We start from the raw sequence: 19236 nt of genomic DNA, 5'->3' as shown, positions 1-19236 counted from the left end.
CGCACTTTTAATTGGCTCTAGAAAGTTAACGGTTGGTCCTAGAAAAAAAAGTTATCTGAAGATTCGTCTTATTTTTATCTATTCTAAACATTCCCGGCAAAAAAAGCCAAAAATTAAAAAAAAAAATTTTTCATAAAAAATTTTCTAAGTCTCGTGCGTCGTGCCACAGTAGATATATGAGCTAAAGCAGTACGGAAACTTAGCCCTTTCGGCGAGTTAAATACCTACACTTCAACTGAGTGTTAGGGTTGGCACTCTTAATCTTTATAAAATTAATAAGGTTCTGACTTACTTATTTATTAAAACGTTTATTTAGGTTTTTTAATTATCAAATACCTAATGGAATAAATTAATTGACTAAGTAGTTAACAAAAAAATAAAACGTTAATTAAGTTCTATAATGATCGAATACATAATCGAATAAATTGATTAAGTACTATTAGAGGCCGGTAGAAGATATTCTATTCTCATAAATAAAATACCGGATACTTACTTTCACATAGCTATTGCCTCATTTTAAATACAGTTCATCACTTAGTACCAAAGCGCGCGGAGCAAATTACTTTATCAAATAGAACACATAAATTGTTAAAAAGCGTAATTACGTAATTTAAAAAGAGCTATTACAAAATCAGATGTAAGCAGTTTATTTAAAAAGTAATATTTAATCATTTTTACAATTCAGAATTATTACGAAGTTTAAAAAATGAAAGTTCTGGTTTTGATGATGCCGAGTTCAAGCAGCCGTATACTACGCAATACACTCGTGGCATGTTTTTTAAAAATACAGCGGATCGTGCATGCAATAAAATTATTATTAAAAACACAACGCGCGCGACACTCGCGACGGATGGACTGCGAGGTTCGCTTAGAGCTCGTGTAAAGCGTGCGTCTGTGTGCGTGAGTCTGATTTCGAGCGTTTGTATGAAGCTTCCGTACTGCTTGATTTATCTACTGTGGTCGTGCCCCATAGCGCCCCGTTTCCTATACACTGACCTAAAGCGTGCTTGTGTCTCACTAAAACTTATTTCCATTAACACCAAGCACTCACCGCTTACCACACTTTATCTTTCAAAGAAATAAATTAACAATTTGCATACGAGGACGAGGATAGAATTACCTACACCTCGAGAATTTATACGATTATCATGAGTTACGAGTCACCGCAATCATTTGACATTAGCAATGGGCTCATGAAACTTAGACAATTCGAATTTTCTGTCAAAATCATATTCATCATTCACTCATCGTATAAAATTACGATCAAATCGTTATCATATCGTTATCGTTTTATGAACTCCTTACACAATTAAAATTAGCCGTTTGACACATCATAACGTACGTTATGAACTTTCAAATGAATACGATTGCCTTAGACAATCGCACCACAGAGGTGCGATTGTGTAAAGTTGTTCATGGATGGACAATGAATACAATTGATCATCGATCGTATATCTAAATTCGAATTGTGTAATTTTGTCCATTCCATGAAGACCGAAAAGTGACCGGTCTTATATAATCGTTTCATGGATTTGCGTTTTATTAATGAAAAACATTCGCTAAAACTCATTATTTTTTAACAAATAACAAATCAAATCCATGTTCAAATGCAGTTTTTTTTAATAAAATTTTATGATTGCACCTTAATAACATACTTTTATTCATAAAAACATTGAATTCGAACTAAAAATTTACCTCTGCAAATCATATAACCAAACGCATAGAACGAATGAAATACGAGTTTCACTACCCGCCCCCAGGTGGCATACATACTTTAAGGCTAGGCAGGCTAAGTTGACTACTACTCTACAATAGGTGGCGTTAATGGACTACGAAAAACGACGTGAAATGCTTACTTCTTTTTATTTATTTATACTTTAATGCCAAAATTTTAACCTAAGGCGAACTTAATCTCACATTTAATCAATTATACATAAATAAGTGTTTTGAGAAGTAGTATTTTAATCTATGTTCTGTGAATGACAAGTGTTATCTGTCAAGTGTCAAAAAACTTGAAAAACTTTTACGAAGTTTTTGAATTATGTTAAATTTGTTTATAAACACAAGTAAGTATAGATTATTACACTAAATTAAGGCATTCTATCAAAAATGAAAACAACCCAAGTTTCAATAACTACTCCTGTAACTTTGGTTTCTTCATATCAAATAATCAATTTCATTTTCAGTGCCAAAGGCAAGAATAATTGCCCACGCCAGATGGAGACCCAGCTAAATAATGTAGTAACAGCGCGTGGTCGTGTGATGAGGGTTCCTTGACTTGAGTTCTGGCGCAACACGTCCTGGGCACTAAACAAGATTGGGGATGGGACGTCTAAAGAGGTGCAAGCCTGGAAAACGGTAAGGCCTATTTTTATTGACATTAACCAATAAACTGTTCAACATACTTACACAACATAACATTATTATGACTCTTATAATGCGAACAGCTAGGGACTGGAATTTGTTGCCTGCTGCTGTCTTTCCCGAAGACTATAATCCGGGTGTTTACAAGGCGAGAGTGAATAGGCACTTACAGCGCAGATATGTACCATCCTAGACTGCATCCCACTTAACACTTGGTGCGATTGTGGTCAAATACCTGCCTCGTTATGCATAAAAAAAACAGTGACTAAGATTTATCACAATTTTTCAGCCACATTCTAGCTAGCAGCTAACATGTTTTTTTTGTTTCTCATTGCAGCTCTCGTCTTGCTCTACAGCTCTTGCACTTGTCCCACCATCTACCAGTGTTGGAACTCTTCCAATAATTTCCCACACCCAGGTGGAGAATACTCCAGTTACTGCTACTGCTACTCTAAAATATGTAAGTTAAATAATGGAATATGATAATGTATGTTTATATTATTATTATGTATGAACAGTATGATTTATGTTGCACAAATAATGAAGGTATTTTTAGTAGCTTTTGCCAGCGGCTTCACCCGCTTAAAATTTAGTGTGTCACAGATTGTCATAAATTATAGACTGTATGTTAATCTAGGTTACAAACAATAATACTGTTAAGTTTACACAAAATCCGTTCAGTAGTTTTGGCGTGAAAGAGTAACAAACATCCAGACATTATGACATCCAAACTTTCGCATTTATAATATTAGTAGGATAATAGATATGTGTTGTTGCTATATCCTAGCTAGCAGCTAACATGTTATTTTGTTTGTCATTGCAGCTCTCATCTTGTTCTACAGCAGCGCCTGCACCTGTCCTACCATCTACCAGTGTTGAAACTTTTCGAAGCGTATTAATGATTATTATTTTAGTAACCATAAAAGTTTAAAACAATACATTTTATTGCATAATTATTTGTTAGAAAAAACGACAAGTACAAATGAGTAGGGAGGCTGTTGATTTTTCATGGTTATTTTATATCTTGTTGATTGTTCCAAAAAAAAACTAAGTTTTTCAAGAATGCTGTGATTAAAGTACCTATAGTATTATATTTAAAATGAAAACTTAGTTTGTAAAGAGACGAAGGCTGACCACAAGAAGTACTTATAGCTGTCTGTGTCTGTGTAAAGAATTTAAATAAAAAGATGTGTATATTTACAGTAACAGTTTTCTTTATTTTATTAGTCATTTATTCCTGTAAATAAGCCCACACAGGGCACTTATGTCCCAACATAACTTTACCCTACCACTTTGGCAGTATTGTGGGTTAAGGCTGATTAAAACGTGTTAAGTAGGTACCTACCTAACTACTTTATTGACTTAATTTTAAGTAATTAATTGCGTAGTAGTATAGTACAAAACTTAGTAGTAAGTTTCAAGTCAAAATTTAGATTGTGCTTGTGTTAAGTACGTGCAATTTAATCACGTAAAATTAAGTGAAAAACACTTATCTACTTAACACGTGTAACTCAGCTTTTAGTGCTATAGTTGTTGATGAAAAAGAACTCTTGTGTCTCACTAAAACTTATTTCCATTAACACCAAGCACTCACCGCTTAGTAAGCGGAAAGATAAAGTGTGGTAAGCGGCGCTTACCACACTTTATCTTTCAAAGAAATAAATTAACAATTTGCATACGAGGACGAGGATAGAATTACACCTCTATGAGAATTTATACGATTATCATGAGTTACGAGTCACCGCAATCATTTGACATTAGCAATGGGCTCATGAAACTTAGACAATTCGAATTTTCTGTCAATATCATATTCATCATTCACTCATCGTATAAAATTACGATCAAATCGTTATCATATCGTTATCGTTTTATGAACTCCTTACACAATTAGAATTAGCCGTTTGACACATCATAACGTACGTTATGAACTGTCAAATGAATACGATTGCCTTAGACAATCGCACCACAGATCATAGAAAGAGAATAGATATGAAGTCGCGCGTAACTACAACGAGAACCAGTGTCCCCACATTTCCCCACCACAGCTCCCACACACACATTCAACTGTGTAAAAACAAAGCGACTGAGAGTCTACGACAACATGTGCAACCGGCTTAAAAGTGCCGTGATTGGCCAGAAGGCGTGCCTTATGGCCAATCAATGGCCGCGTGACGTGACGCACACTTTGAAAAAAGCAATTAGAGAGAAGACAGATAAAATGGAGTCGATATGATATCGATACTTTAAATCCTGGGGGCAAGGCTCGAAATTGGTTTAAAAAATGCTTGTATGAAAACCTTTTTATTATTATACGTTATTATTATGTTCTTTAACGATTTTTGCATAAAGGAGTCAGTTCCATTTTGTATGGAAGAAAAACTCAGAAATTCAGAATCAATTATTGGGACTAAATGAAGTTACCTTATATTAATTTACCCCAACCAAAGCTCAATGTCGTTATCGATGGAGTATAGAAGTTATAGACTGACAAAGTTTGTATGAAAAGTCATGGGTTAAGTAGGTACTTGCGATTTTTACCAGTATTTACAATATTAGTAATATATTATTATTTACTTTAATAATAATAACAGGATCACTGTAATTATTATTAACTACTATCGCGCATTAACTTTTTAATTATGGCGAAATTCGTACCGCCTATGTTTATCAAAAATAATGCCTATATTAGGCTTTCAACTAGCTCTTATAGTAATTACATAGTTGACAGTTACTAATCCCTTCTACTATTGTTATTGTTTTTGTAAAAACTTAAAAATCGCAAGCAACTCATGATTTTTTCATTCAAAATTAGAAAATAGAAAATAATAATTTACTTCTATTTATCGATAATAGGAAACCGTATTAGAACACGAGCCCTGCACTATGTTACGACCGGCACATGCGGCCGTACTGTGTATTTTCACGCGTCAGTGGATATCGGAAGAAATAAAATACATTGCGCAGTAGTTACGCATGACATAAAGTGGTTGCTAACTAAATCGTCAATGTACAACGTGTTTGAATTTTTATCACCACTAATTTCGATATCGCAGTAAATGTCACGGCACTGAATTCGTTCGTAAAAATGTTTAGTTTTTTTTATTTATAAGCAAAATACCAATGGATTTGCAATACTTACATGTGGTAAATGACTTCATTGTTCCTGTAGTTCTTCGTTTCACTTATGTTATTGCACGTTACGACGCATTATCCAACAATATCGGAGAACATTTATTTTCATCAGTACGACTGAATCGCGACTAACCTGGCGTCGCGGGCGATGTTCGTTTCTGGGCATATCGCGGAGACACGCGCCACGCCCCCGTTTCACATCTATTCCCTTCTATGATCTGAGGTGCCGAGCTATTCCAAATTGCACAAATTGACAATGTAACTGATAAGTGAAACAAAAGATACGAAATAGCACGCAAATGAAAGAGATAGCTATAGTTTTAACGATTCTGCACTAACTAATCTATGTCCGCAGCGCACGCATCCTTATCGCTCTAACGTCAAAACAAGATCGCTTTCTCTTTCTTAACTTGAACATGGCGCATGGCGTCTTGATTGTTTGCATAAATAATTGAAAATATAAATACTAAATAATTTTGCATAATCACATGTGGTAAGAGATCCCTTGTATTTTGTTTACTTTAGAGTCATAATTGGTACACTTTCGAAACACACACGATGGCATTTTTTATTTATTTTGGTAAGAACACAGGAACTTATGGTGTGGTACACGCGATTGCGCACGACGCAGGCCACACGAAGACTAAACACAAGACGTCCCAATTGGGACGTATTTGAGTATTCACAGCGCGAGCGCTTATAACATATCTGCTTTTGTTTTTATATAATATCATTGGGGGCAGAGCAATAATGAAAAATGTTGCGAAAACGGGTTTTCACGCGTACGAAGTCGCGGGCACAGATAGTAAAGTATAATGAATTTATAAAATTCATAGAAACAAAATGTAGAGAAATACTCGAAAAAGAAATCGATTAGCCTTTATGACATAAAAAGAGAGTCTTAAAATTTAACAACCAATAAGTATCAGATGATTAAGGAACAGTAGTAAAATGATTAAAAATACATCCGCTCCCTAATCCATTGGCCGCTATACTTTATGCTTAATGCTGAGGCAACTCTAAATATAAAGTTATTAATATAGAACGAATCGGCGCTGGCTCTACGTGGGTTTATAACTCGGCTATTTTGATACGTCGTTTGGGACAAACGTCACGTCAACATCTAGTCTATATAATAAAGATATCGCAGACGAACTTACGGAACACATAATATACGAAATGTTTGGACATCCAATGCGGAAGGTTTTTAAAATTGGCTCTGATATGTGTCAAAGTTTCAAGTTTATTTTTAACCGCATCAAAATGATGGTAACTTTATATTTTATGTTTCTTCCTAAATCAGTTAATGAACGTATAAAAGAAGCGCCTTTAAATTACATTATCGGATTAAGATGTCACTAATGTATTTCAAAGAGAGGTAATAAAATCCCTTTGAATTCCATCGTAGACTCTTTTACTACGCTGTGTTTTTATCTCTAGTTCTGAAATACCTACTAGTTAATATAATCACGTACCTATTACTACCTATCTCTTAGAATTCTATCATAATCATCATTCGTATAATGTAGAGTCAACAAGACTACATTTTTGTTGCAAAATAACAGATTTAAAAACTATATCTATAAGTTGCCACAGTGTTTAGCTTGGTGTGCCGTCGTCAACAGGACAAAAAGGTTGTTCAATTAATTAACGAGTAACTGTTGGACAAACATAATGTTGAATAAGTAAGTAATACATGTGCTCATTGTCACTATGTACCTACGACTCCTACAATAACTAAACTTGGCAGTTATCTAATATTAATATGTAAAACGTAGCCTATGTGTTAATCCTGGATGTCAGCTAACTCCATACCAAATTTCATTGAAATCGCTCCAGCCGTTGAGACGTGAAGAAGTAACAAACATACACTCACAAACTATCGCCTTTATAATATGTACTTATAGTGTAATGAAGTTCGCTCCAAATCTCTACAAGGATTATCGTTAAGAATGATTCATAAAATTTACTATTTATCACATCTTAAGCGCATACAAAGTGCAATTTGCAATGAGATGCCCGACGTGCCTGAAACCCTATGCCAAATCGATGTAATATTTAGAAGTATGGCCGCTTCTCAGAAACATTCATTCATTGCTTCAGGTATTTAGGTCAGCGACGCAAATAACGTGTCAGGCGAATGTGAAAAAGTGCGGTGCAAATTATAAGGGAGTTGGTACAACATTTCTTGAAGGTTTTTCGAATGTTCGAAATGTATTTAGTTTTATATCGCGCGGCTTCGGCAACAATATAGAATAGGACCACCTCTGCTACTCTTTCGGTGGATATCGTAAAATTAGACTAGGGAATATGCGGACATCAAGCCTCCTCAACTCGTTTGGGTGACCTATGCCCGTTTTCACCATCAAACCCTAATTTTTAAGTGACCCCTATGGTAACACATTATATGAATTTTGTTTTCATAAGGGTCATTTAAAAATTAGGGATTAATGGTGAAAACGGGCATTAGAGAACGTGGGCTGGGTCCTGCATTTACCTTTGATAAATTAAAGAGTCTTGCTCCTGCAGTGGAGACTGAATGACCATGATGACTGAGGCGAGATTTTCTACCTCAACAGTTTACCAGACCAGCCGGTCTAGGATGCGCGCCGTGATATACTTTATCGACGTTAAAATGTATGGGCAAAATATGATAGTGGCGTGATAACCGCTCATCGCGGCGCGCATCGTAGACCTAAATGTCTCGTTTTTGGACAATAAATGAGAATGATTTGACTGTTTACTTTCAAAACAAAAGAGAAAAGCTACTCCTAAAATTTACACTCAAAATGATGCTATTTATGAAATAGCTGCTAAACTAGCTTTTATAGAACATGACGTTACAAGTGCTAATGTTACTAAAAGGCAAACTGCATTCGCACTCGCCCGTAACATTACACCGAACGGATGCTGTTACGAGTAAGGTAAACGGCTACTAGTTCGTGATAGTACGTAAGTTCGTAAGTTTTTTTTCTAGCTCAAATAATAAGCAAATGGAATATTATTTATAAAAAATCTTTATTATTACAAAAACTCTATTATTTAAGCTATCTAAAAAACCAAGTACCAACATTGTGGCGCCAAAAATGAGAGCAATACGAAGCTTCAAACTCTCAGAGAGCCAAAAACAGCCGTGCGGCGTGAAAATGTTGCTCTCACCGTAAGGTTAGCGCTCCAACTTCTTAAGCTTATAAAAAGGCGAAGAAACGTCCATTTGCATAAAACTTGTAATAGTGGTTTCATGTGTTCCTTGACAATTGATTTGGCTTAGAAAAAAGTTATATGAAAACGTAGAATTCCTTTAAAATTGCGATTAATTGACTCACGAAATAGCGTACATATTATTTTTAGGGTGTCCCCTGTTTCGTGATACTACCGAATCAAGGATATTATGGATAATATTTTGATGCTTGGTTTTTAAATAATTATTTATGATAATTTAAATGTAAGTTATGAAACAAATAATACATTTATTTAAGTTTCTCATGATCTAAATTCGGTATATGTTTCGTTCACTACAATTTATATGACACGAGTTTGAAGTTCACATAAATGACCAATTTTAAGATAAATTAGCATAAGTACTACCAGCGTAATTTTGGTTTTAATTCGATTCGTTTTATTTATCTTGGTTTATTTGTATTTTATATGGGATAGATAATAGTTAATTGACACAATTTGACAATAATCCATGAATTTTACTTGGGGAATTTGGAATAATCAGTATCACGAAACAAGGAACCGTAATTATTGTTACTTTTTCCCAAGTTCGTGATATATAAATGTATAGTGTTAGATACTTGTATGACACATAAAATCAAAGAAATCGACATATATTTAGTTTTTAATACTTACCTACCTAAGTAATAAATTAATTAATTTTTATTATGAGTCATTGGCGTATATGGGGTTATTTTCAGGGGGGGGGGACTACCCTCACTTGAAGCAGCTCCAGAGGTGGGGGGTTAGTCCCCCCCCACATTTTTTAAATTTAGACTTGTATGAATATTTTCTTTTTCACATATCGTTAGAAATAAAAAATCTAAATTTTATGGGTACGAAGGGGAGGGGGGGGGGGTTAAGGCCCCCCTACATTTCTGATGGTTATATAAATATTTTCACATATTGTTAGAATAATAAATCAAAACTTTATACGAAGGTACGTACCTACCTAGCTAGACAGACTCACATTATTTCTCATGAATGTTTCAGGTAAGTAACATCGTCAATTTCACAGAATTCTTTTATTCTAAATTTATACTATCGTTTTTAAATTTATTAAACCCTTAATCATTATTAAAATATCCTAACTCGATGCGTAAAACTTTATCCCGAAATAGGGGACATGAGTTCACGAACTTAGAAACAGAGCAAAATTTTATCACGAAACAGGATCCAAACAAGAGGTCCGCAGAACAATTAATATTAAAAAAAGTTTAAACAATATAACTATAATGTATGTATTAAGTTACTGTCAAAAGACCAAACTTTAACATACAAAAGCTTTCATACTGATATCATCCTTGGTTATTTTTAAATAAATTGTTAAAGTCGTAAGAGCCTTAATATACCGAAGTAGGGGGCACTTACCTTATAGCTATAAACGTCTTAAACGGACTCTCGCATAAATGTGGCAGAAATAACAAGTCTTTATTTACTTACGATAATGATCGCATAATTATAAAACTAACCAACCGCAACTCGTCCTATGTTGCGACGTTTTGGCTCTAATTTGTGAATTATTTCGAGCATTTCAAGTAAACAAGCCAAGTCTTGGATACTTATGAAATTGGCGCAAGACGATTATAAGGAAGATCATAGAGGGAAAACACCATCGAAAGACGCTATCTACTCAACTGAAAGTTAAAAAAACATTTACAAATTGAAATATCCTGAATTAATGTCGGTTACAGCCGTTACAGGTCAAGAGCTTCCTCGTTAAAGATAAAAAAAACACGAGGTATATTGCGTTTAAAAGAGATGGTCCGAAAAAAAAACTATAATCCGTTGAGACTATATATGGGTATCAGTACTTTCATTATAATGCACATTTTACAGTACCAAAAGCTCAATGTCAAAATCAATGAGGTATAGAAGTTATAGTCTGACAAAGTATGTATGAAAAATCCTGAGTTACTTGTAACTTTTACTAGTTTTTACGAGTACAATATTAGTAACTAATATCTTAGCGACTATAATACCAGCATGAATGGATTTGTGGGAGGGAGGCGCGAGGATTGTGTAAAAATGAACTCCTGAATGTCTTATTCTTGCTATCTCAGACAGCTATCTCCACTTCACAGCTATTTTCGCAAATTACAAAACAGGTTATCACATCGTGCATCGACCTCGAACGTTCGGAATCGCAGAGGATTACGAATGCGCGTGCGTCGGTCGTGACGTCAACATCAGCTGTTGGTCAGGCGCCATAATGGACGTGACATAATACGCTGTAAGGACTTGGGCGGCGACACGAACGACCGGACGACAGAAATAGTGATGATGAAGTATCAGTAGATTTCGTTACAATTTAATCATTTGTCAAAAAAAGCTTAATAATTTAATTTATAGAGAGTTCGGAAGATCTGTCATAAATGCGAAGAGGTAACCTCTACCATAGTAGACTCCAATGTGCTCGAGGAGACTTTGATGAGAGAGCAAAGGATGGGGCACGCTGGTTACAGCTTATATGCTCAAAGGCACGAGCGTATGCAGATTGCACTCATCATACATTAGATTTATGAATGAACATCCTCCATTTCGTTTGTTTCAGCCAAAAGACGTCCACTGCTAGAAAAAGTCTCCCCAAAAGGATTTCCACAACGATCTTGCGCTGCCCACATCCAGGTGCTTTCCCACAACCTTCACCAGATCGTCGGTTCTAGTGAAAAACTAGTAAAAGCCTGCCCACACACACTCCATTTGCTGTATGATGATGATGTGCTTTACAGTAAACACTGAAGGACCATAAGGTCATGAAGTGTTTACTGAATTTAATGCATTCTTAAAAGTAAATAAATAAATAAATTCTAAATTCGTTGTATCGTAGACTTCTGGTGAAGTAGTCTTCATACACAAACCACCAGGTGGTCATCGGTCTCTACATCCATTAGAATGTGCAATCATTATTATGCATAAATCTATTTGTTGTTATTCTATCGCACGAATATATCATTTACAAAATAACTAACGTTTACTGGTTATTAAAGTAATTATTTTAGTAACATTCATGAAGTAGCGTGTGCTGAATAGAAAAGTATGAATAATTATAATTATTCACGTACGAGTGAGTATTCACTGCGCTGAAATGGGTCATTCCATAAAAATTCACGTCATTTTGTCCGTAACTTTTTTAATATGCTTTTGAATACTTTATTAGTGTAAATTATAGTTTATTAATTAATTATGTTATGTCTAAAAGGGCCAGTCACTTTATGCTTTATTTTAGGAGAAATTATAATTTTCAATTTTTTCATACTACATTACTTCTATATGACTTCAATTAAAGTATAAAACTTATAACCTTAACATTTATAGATAAGTTAATATACATAATGTAGTTGTTTTGTTATTATCACTATATAAAAAACATCATTCCCTAACTAGTAATTTAGTCCCAAGTGCCGTTTAAAGCTAGGGCCTGACGCTCTAGGGACTGACGATTTGGAGTAAAACTTAACACAAATGCAGATTAACTTTATATTATAAGATGCTTAATACGATGTGCCGAAAATAGCCAAAAAACCACACGTAAATACTAATTTAATTATATACAATTTATTATTGTAATCAATAAAGCTACTCAACTAGGTACTGACGAAGTGACTGGATTAACACATGTTTCCGCAACAACTGGCACGTTTGCACTAATTCAAAAAACGGCTACCGCAAAGCCAGTATGGTCTGAGGATAACTTCGTATCGTACTTTAAACTCAACTAAATGTCATTCACTCTAAATACATATTAAAGCGCAAAATTATAAAATTAGTCCGTGGCGAGGGAATGACGCTAAAAGCTGTAGACTCTTTTTCAACTAAAGAAAATCAAATTATTGTTTATTGAAACCGCAAAATATTAATAGAATTTGGTGTAATATACATTTAAATAGATTATTCGTTAATTAAAACAAAGGATAAAGTTGATGTTTTTATAAATGTGGGTCCCAAAACACAAACTTTTGGAGTACGGACATGCCTAGGGAATGACGTTTTGGGTCATTCAAAAGGAATTTAAGATGTTTTAAAAACAGTTTCAAAAAATATAAATGGGTGATGAATAACGCACATTGCGAGCTGTTATTTAACAATTTTGGAATAAAATATTAACAAATATTTCATGTGAAATGTGGCGCGGACTAAGATTTGACATATTTTTGTGGAATGACCCAAATAGACGATGATGGAACGGAAAAGTTTTGATGAATCGATTTTACTGATAATCGTATTATAGCCTGTCAATCCAATGATATGACGTAGAAGTGGTAGAAGTCAATAATCTAGAAAAGATGTTGAATCTTATTACAAACCTATGACTGAAAGAATAGAGTTTAAAAGACTCTTTTTAATACAAAATATTTTTATATTATTTTATAATTTAAATATCAATGTAATAATTGATTTTCCGCCTACTTGTTAAAATAAATGTATTTCTGTCAAGAGTTACCAAACTAGAAACAAAATTAATTATATTTATTACATGACGGATAGTTTCAACATTGAAAAAAAAACATGTTCACCTAAAAATACCTACTTATTATAGTCTATCCAATATAGCTTGATTAGAATGACGGCTGTCAAACGAATGTGACTAGTGATGGGTATGTTTCGTACGGTTCACATAGATGTATCGATAAGTTTTCGAAAAAAATATATGAAAAAATGCACCCAATTTTTCTTCATATATCTTTATTCATAAAAATGACAATTATGATTTAAATTTAAAGATAGTAAAATTTAAAATTTATGTCAAGGGTGCACAACCTAAGTCGTAGTCATTATCATCAGTGTTCTTCAGTGGTTTTTTCCTCTCGCTAGAGGGCGGTAGGCATCTCTTCTAGAGCAACGGTGCTATGAATACCCAAAAAAATACCGGTGATTGATTTCCGATATTTGATTATTTAAGAATGAAATGTTTTTTGGTTTTTAATAGTGAACATTTAGAAAAACGTATAACTTGACTTAAATATGTTAAAAAATTAGTTAGAAAAAAATTTGTTAAATATGTTTAAAAAATAGTTTTAATTTAATATGACATTTGTCGATATGTCCCAACACTAACATTTTTGTAACTCGAGATAACCTTGTAGAGACGTCGTTAATACTCTAGCTTGATTTTTATAATTTCGAATTACTACTTATTGGTGTAATTTAACGCTGCATTTACACGAAATTATCATTTTTATTGGAAGCACTGTCGTCGAAAATATTGTTTGTAGGTCAGACGTGAATTATTTCTTGTCCGTCAATATTTAGCTCTCATTGATCGCTACTACAAAGTTATGTCGTTACTTTTGATGACAGCTGTCATTCTAATCAAGCTATATTGGATAGACTTATAGTGGACAGACGCCAAAAGCCGATTACAGAAACATAAATATTAGCGTAATAATTTTGTTATTTATCGAATTAGGAGTTAAGTGGCTTACAAAACGTTGCGCAACTTTGTCAATTAACAAAATGTTAACAATATTGTCAAGCGTCAAAAATTGTAATTAGTGGTCAATGGTCATGGCATTTTATTAAAATTAGAATTTCATGAGTTCACTTTATATCTAAGGTGCTTGATGGTCTGCTTGGCACTCAACTTGATAAGTATATTAAACTGCATGACAATCAATTCGGTTTTAGGCCAGGATTGTCTACTGAAGCTGCCATTTTGAGTGTGAAGCAGACTGTGAAGTACTACACAGTTCGCAGTACGTCTGTATATGCCTGCTTCCTTGACCTGTCCAAAGCGTTTGACCTGGTTTCCTATGACATCCTATGGCAAAAACTTGACAAGCTGTCTATGTCACGTGACTTAGTGCATATTTTGAAATATTGGTACTTGAACCAGGTCAACGTGGTTCGGTGGGCCGGGGAATACTCGGATCCGTACAGGTTGGAGTGCGGGGTGAGGCAAGGAGGGTTGACCTCGCCGAAGCTCTTCAATATTTACGTGAACGCTTACGTGAATGTCAATTAACAAAATGTTAACAATATTGTCAAGCGTCAAAAATTGTAATTAGTGGTCAATGGTCATGGCATTTTATTAAAATTAGAATTTCATGAATTCACTTTATATCTAAGGTGCTTGATGGTCTGCTTGGCACTCAACTTGATAAGTATATTAAACTGCATGACAATCAATTCGGTTTTAGGCCAGGATTGTCTACTGAAGCTGCCATTTTGAGTGTGAAGCAGACTGTGAAGTACTACACAGTTCGCAGTACGCCTGTATATGCCTGCTTCCTTGACCTGTCCAAAGCGTTTGACCTGGTTTCCTATGACATCCTATGGCAAAAACTTGACAAGCTGTCTATGTCACGTGACTTAGTGCATATTTTGAAATATTGGTACTTGAACCAGGTCAACGTGGTTCGGTGGGCCGGGGAATACTCGGATCCGTACAGGTTGGAGTGCGGGGTGAGGCAAGGAGGGTTGACCTCGCCGAAGCTCTTCAATCTTTACGTGAACGCCCTGATAGAGGAGCTCAGTAGTACGCATGTTGGCTGCCATATAGACGGTGTCTGTCTTAATAATATAAGTTATGCGGACGACATGGTGCTGCTGAGTGCTTCTGTCTGTGGATTGTCGAAACTCATTGCAATATGTGAAAGATACGCTGAAAGCCATGGTTTGATATACAACGCGAAGAAAAGTGAGTGTATGGTCTTTCATAGTAGAGGAAAATGTCCAGATAATATTCCATCTATCAAACTCAATGGTGCGCCTTTAAAAAAGGTAGAACAATTTAAATACCTTGGACATCTAGTGACCTCTGATTTGAAGGATGATGCGGATATTGAAAGGGAGCGCAGGGCACTGTCTGTGAGAGCAAATATGATTGCCCGTAGGTTTGCTCGCTGCTCAGTGGATGTTAAAATCACTCTCTTTAGAGCTTTCTGTACGTCCCTATATACGAGTAGTTTATGGATAAATTACACTAAAAAGCAGTACAGTGCCTTGCGTGTCCAGTTCAATAATGCCTTCAGGGTGCTGTTGGGGCTGTCTCGGTTCTGTAGCGCGTCCGGGATGTTTGCCGAATTCGGCGTAGATTGTTTTTACACAACGATGCGAAAAAGGTGCGCATCCCTGGTGCGCCGGACCTGGGGGAGCTCAAACAGTATCCTGAGGCTATTCTCTGAGCGTTTTGACTGTCAGTACATGAATCATTGTTGCATGATTCATGTGCTGCCTAATTTAAAATAACCATGACATTATTGAAATTATTATTGAAATTAATGTAAATGTAAATTGTAATGTTGGATATATTTTATTGATTTATTTAATTTTAAATTTGAATGTAAACTAACCTTAACTAATATGATCCCAATGTGATTGAAATAAATAATTATTTAATTTAATTTAATTTAGGCTTAAAAAAAGTCAAGACTCAATATTAGTTAAGTTTCAGCAAAGGTTTTTTCCATAATTTTGCTACATTTTTTCGATCTTGCTAATTAAATATCCATGCATAAAGTTAAGTAAAATTTATATATTTTTATTTCTTTTATCACGAAACCCCACCTTTTTACTTTCATCTGTATCTAATATGTCCAGGGATGGCGAACCAATGGCACGCGTGCCATTGATGGCACGCGCCACAATATTTAGGGCACGCCCACCTATCACAAAATTCACTATAAAATAATATGTTTTATACAGTGTGAGTCACGTTAAAGTGTACATATGAAAATAAATTAAACTAGACCTATTTTTATCGACAAAAAAGAGGTCAAAAAATTTTTGAGATTTTTTTTAAATTTTTTATAGATTTTTTTTTCTTACAATTACTTATTGTAAAGAAAACGTAATAACTTTTAAACTAAGCGGTATATCCTGATAAAATAAAAACAGTAATAATGCTAAATAACAGGCGATACAAAAAAAATACATAAAATACACAAAAAAAGGCCAACAAATAATAACAAATGATACTTTTTGAAAAAAATCTGCTTTTAAATTCGTGTTTTTTTGGTTATTTGATAAATTTCTCCAAAAAATGCCCCTATAACAGGTGGTTTTTATTACTTTGTATTATTTTCTATCGTATTACCTTCGTAAAACAAAAAATCGCATGTCTCTATCCCTATCACAACGTTTGCAATGATCGTTTGAACTAAGCCTCTCCGGGCGCGCCATTCAACGCTTCGTTAACAACAAAACTGAAAATGGCTCTAGATTTGTAATTTTGATAAAGACAAGTTAGATTTCAAATAAAAACAAAATATTTCGAAGTAAAATAAGCATTTTAGTTAAAATTAAAATTGTCTCTACCTGTAGCGGAGAATAATGTTGTGGCAGGCCTTTGTTCAAACGATCATAGCAAATGTTGTGATAGGGATAGAGACATGCGATTTTTGGTTTTACGAAGGTAATACGATAGAGATTAATACAAAGTAATAAAAACCACCTGTTATAGGGGCATTTTTTGGAGAAATTTATCAAATAACCAAAAAAACACGAATTTAAAAGCAGGTTTTTTTCAAAAAGTGTCATTTTTTATTATTTGTTGGCCTTTTTTGTGTATTTTATGTCTTTTTTTAGTATCGCCTGTTATTTAGCATTATTACTGTTTTTATTTTATCAGGATATACCGCTTAGTTTAAAAGTTATTACGTTTTCTTTACAAAAAGTAATTGGAAGAAAAAAATATCTATAAAAAATAAAAAAAAATCTCAAAAAAAATTTGACCTCTTTTTTGTCGATAAAAATAGGTCTAGTTTCATCTATTTTCATATGTACACTTTAACGTGACTCACACTGTATAAGGGCTATCGTATTTGCCCTCATCAGTTAGCAACACTGTAGAGTAAGGTCCTGTCACTCGCCAGTGGCACCACTTGTTACTATACCCCTCATTGATAGCATTAGGTGATATTTGATGGCACGTCTAAGACTTTATTAAACATTTTTTTGTGGAAACGGAAAAGTGGCCCGTTGATACATAAAGGTTCGCCATCCCTGTAATATACTATGTAAATGTAATACATTTGTACTGTATAAGTAGTACAATGTTTTATATTATAGTTCAATGGGGCGAGGAAGTCTGGCTGGCTAGCAGCCAGCGACTGGCCGGTGACGCCGGGGGGACGCCGCGTGGCCCATTCCTCACTCTTCGAGCTGTCTCAGCCATTAGGAATCATTTAAACATTATCCACTTGTCAAATCCGAATAACATATAGGTGCTTCTCAATTAGGAGCAGTAACATTTAAAGATCACAATTCCCTCCTCTCATTCCCCATGCAGCAACTTCTGTGTAGCCAGCATCTACTACACCGTGAATAAACAGGTTGAAAAGTTGCTAAAAGCTCACGTGATTCATGCCCAAGTTTAGCCAAACTAGTAAAGGCACAGTAATTGTCCTATGAACTGAAAATAGGACGAGTTCGAAGTTAAGTATCGGCTCTAAAGCGCGTTGAAGGTCATATACAAAAACAACCAGTAAAAAATTGGGGCAAGTAGGTACCACGTGAACTTTCAGCAACTCCCAGTTATATTTTTCGCAAAATCCCCATAAGGCATGTTTCTATAGTTAAAAAAATATTGGTGGACGAATTTTGCTGAACTAGAACATTTACATTGTCCTTCGAGCCGGACTAGATTAATGACCTATTGAAAAATATTAAGGCAGAAACTGTCGACAAGATGAATTTAAGCCGGATATAAAAATGTTGGAGTGCGCCGTAAAATAAGTATTGGTAGAATAAAGATTCATTTCGCGCAGCCGTAAATCTTTGAGTAGTTTTTCGGTTTTAGAACGGAAACAACGAGGCTGAGTGCGCGAGCGCAAGTGGCAAGGTGCATGATGTCATGGCTCAGTGCTACAATTTACTAATGTATAATCGGAAACAGAAGCCAAACTTTGCTTTAGTTTATGAAGTCGGTTAAAAGGGGAAATAAATAGAAAGACTTTAAAGTCTTAATTTTAATTGTGAAAAGAGAAAAATAGAGAAATGGTTCAGCCTCAAAGCAATAAAATTGCCAGACTAAATTAGACTTAATTTATTTAAAACTAGCAGTGTTGCAGTGACAATCAGTTCAAGATGTAAGAAAAACAATCGTAACTAAATTGCAGGAAATCATGTAGGATCCCAACTAATATTATAAATGCGAAAGTAACTCTGTCTGTCTGTCTGTCTGTTACGCTTTCCCGCTTAAACCTCGCAACCGATTTTGATGAAATCTGGCATAGAGATAGTTTGAGTCCCGGGAAAGAACATAGGATAGTTTTTATCCCGGTTTTTGAAACAGGGACGCGCGCGATAAAGTTTTTCTGTGACAGACAAAATTCCACGCGGGCGAAGCCGCGGGCGGAAAGCTAGTATACATATAAACTGATCAATTTTGTTCTGTAGACAATGCTGAATGCTGATTCTGGTAGGATACTCGTAGAAAGCAGTAAAATCAATCAATTATCTCGTATGAGATGGAACCTATGTGAGTTCGTCGTTTCTTAACAAGACAATGTATCCAACTGTATGTAAATCTAACGTATTTAACCTTCGTACCTATTAGTGGTAACATTAGACTAATGT

The 19236-nt window shown here is 34.8% G+C and overlaps 1 protein-coding gene and 1 long non-coding RNA gene across 3 annotated transcripts in view; one reads left to right on the top strand and one right to left on the bottom strand.

The window, feature by feature from the left end:
• Window positions 1-19236, bottom strand: part of LOC135072717 (muscle-specific protein 300 kDa-like) — a 101602-nt gene that overhangs the window by 65676 nt on the left and 16690 nt on the right. The window lies entirely within an intron of this gene.
• LOC135072997 (uncharacterized) lies at window positions 1370-3477 on the top strand. Of its 2 annotated transcripts, XR_010257559.1 has the most exons (4): window positions 1371-2066; window positions 2187-2358; window positions 2702-2824; window positions 3188-3437. It is a non-coding gene; the product is annotated as an uncharacterized LOC135072997 (long non-coding RNA). The 2 variants fall into 2 exon arrangements; XR_010257558.1 differs by having other exon boundaries at window positions 1370-2358; window positions 3188-3477.

The sequence above is a fragment of the Ostrinia nubilalis genome, chromosome 6, assembly GCF_963855985.1.
Source record: "Ostrinia nubilalis chromosome 6, ilOstNubi1.1, whole genome shotgun sequence".
NCBI classification, from domain to species: domain Eukaryota; kingdom Metazoa; phylum Arthropoda; class Insecta; order Lepidoptera; family Crambidae; genus Ostrinia; species Ostrinia nubilalis.
This window is presented reverse-complemented; position numbering and strand designations above follow the sequence as displayed.